A 2,376-nucleotide genomic window follows, 5' to 3' on the forward strand; every position below is an offset into this window, starting at 1 on the left:
TAAAAAAAAGTAGATAAATTATATTAGTACATTGGTTGTCTACATTAGGAAATTTTGTTAGCTTATATTTGGAGGAAAAATTTCTACAATAATTTACAAAATTTTATTAAAATATTTTATGTGTATAATAAATAACTCAGTTTCATTTTTTAATTCTGCCATGTTTTCACTTGTATCTATAGCAGTAAAATGTTATATAGTTTGTTTAATGTGTATTTGTTTATCAAGTCTTTAAAATTTTAATATGAATTAGCAAATAAATACTTTTAACAGGCACATTTCTTAAATTATGAAACAAATGTCTGTTTCTCTGCCTCACTACTGTCATCTCAGCTAGTCTACAGCAATGACCTCCAAACAAATCTCTATCTCTGTTTTTCATCTCACTGCAGTCCATTTTGTATATAGCTTAGATTATCTTTTAAAAGAATTCTATCACAACACACTACTCCATCACATTTAGAACACAATACACTATTATGCTCCTGCTATGTAAAGTCCCACCAATCATCTCGTCTTTTTATATCTCTCTAATCTTTCGTCCCTTTATCCTGTGCCTGACTCTAGCTCACTAACCTTGATAACATTGACCATCTTGTTGTTTATCACTAGATGATTCCAAGTTTAGTCCTACTTCAATACTTTAGCACCCTCTGTATACTATGCCTTACATTGCCTTCTCATATATCTTCAAATCATTGTATTCTCAAGGTTTAATCACTTTCTATTATCCTACCATGCTTTTAAAATTTTTATTTGTTTGTTTGTTTACTTATTTATTCTTAAAGGCACATTAATTCAATGTCATGATCAGGCTATTACATTTTACAATCAACAGCATGAGTGCAAAAACAAAAAAACAAAAACAAAAACTTTACATTAAAACTCTTTGTTGGAATGCTTTCCACTTTCCACAGAACAGAAACTAAAATAAACTGTTATACAATTAGTCACAAATACAGTCCTCGAGTTTTTTGCCCACACACATGAGTCTTGTCTAAAACGTGTCTTCTTTGTAGCAGCTAGGCCCTGCCACCACTGTGCTTGGCTGAGTTCACAAATCTGTTGTAACCTGTAGCTTCCCTGTCACTTCTCTGGCTCTCCTCTCTTGCTAAGCTTTGTTTCCTGGCAGTAATTAAAACCTTCTGCCACTGCCATAGCTACTGCTGCTGCTGGAACCGTCATAGCCACCTTGGTTTCGTGGTTTGGCAAAGTATCGGCCTCCACATCATAGGGGCCAGAGCTTCTGCCTCCAAAATTTCCCCCTTTCATGGGTCCAAAATTTGAAGATTGACTGTTGTAATTGCCAAAATCATTATAGCTTCCACCACTTCCAAAGTTGCTTCCATCATTACCAAATCCAATCCATTACAGCCATCTCTACTGCCACCGTATCCACCACCACCTTGACTGCCACCAAAGCCACCTCGAGCACTGACATGTCCTTCATGACCAAAGTTCCCATTCCTACCAAACCCACCTCCACGACCTTCAGAACAACTGGTTTCCAGAACCACTTTGACCTCCTTGGCTGGATGAAGCACTAGCCATGTCTTGCTTAGATACAGCCTTCCTTACTTCACAGTTGTGGCCATTCACAGTATGATATTTTTGAATGACAATCTTGTCTACAGAGTCATGATGGTCAAATGCTACAAAAGCAAAGCCTTTCTTTTGCCACTGCCTCAGCCAGTCATGATTTCAATCACTTCAATTTCCCATACTGTTCAAAATAATCCATCAGATTATGTTCTTCAGTGTCTTCTTTAATGCCACCTTCAAAAATCTGTTTCACAGTTAAGTGATCAGCAGGTCTTTGAGAATCTTCCCTTGAGACAACCCTCTTTGGTTCTACAACTCTTCCATCCACCTTGTGTGGCCTTGCATTCATGGCTGCATCTACCTCATCCACAGTGGCATATGTGACAAACCCAAAGCCTCTGGAGCACTTGGTGTTTGGATCTCTCATTACCACACAGTCTGTAAGTGTTCCCCATTATTCACAATGGCACCTCAGACTCCCATAGGTTGCTTCAAAGCTCAAACCTCTGATGAGAAGCTACTACAGCTGTTCAGAATCTTTGGGAGACTCTGACTTAGACATGACATAGTTGGGAGGGGAGACTTTAATGATGCTTACTCAGCGGCATCCAGGGGCAGAAAGGTTAATTGTTTTTAATATTTATTTATTTATTTGTGAGAGAGAGAAAGAGAGAGAGAGAGAGAAACAGAGCTGAGCAAGGAGGGGCAGAGGAAAAGGAGACACAAATCCAAAGTACGTTCCAGGCTCAGAGCTGTCAGCACAGAGCCCCACGTGGAGTTTGACCTCATGAGCTGAGCTGTGAAATCATGACCTGAGCCAAAGTTGGATGCTTA

General features: G+C 38.7%; 1 pseudogene; it reads right to left on the reverse strand.

The window, feature by feature from the left end:
* Positions 1-971: 971 nt before the first annotated feature.
* Positions 972-2,104, reverse strand: LOC144223176 (heterogeneous nuclear ribonucleoprotein A1-like 2; annotated as a pseudogene).
* Between the last annotated feature and the right edge of the window lie 272 nt (positions 2,105-2,376).

This window comes from Crocuta crocuta, unplaced genomic scaffold (assembly GCF_008692635.1).
Source record: "Crocuta crocuta isolate KB4526 unplaced genomic scaffold, BGI_CrCroc_1.0 scaffold304, whole genome shotgun sequence".
In the NCBI taxonomy this organism is placed as follows: domain Eukaryota; kingdom Metazoa; phylum Chordata; class Mammalia; order Carnivora; family Hyaenidae; genus Crocuta; species Crocuta crocuta.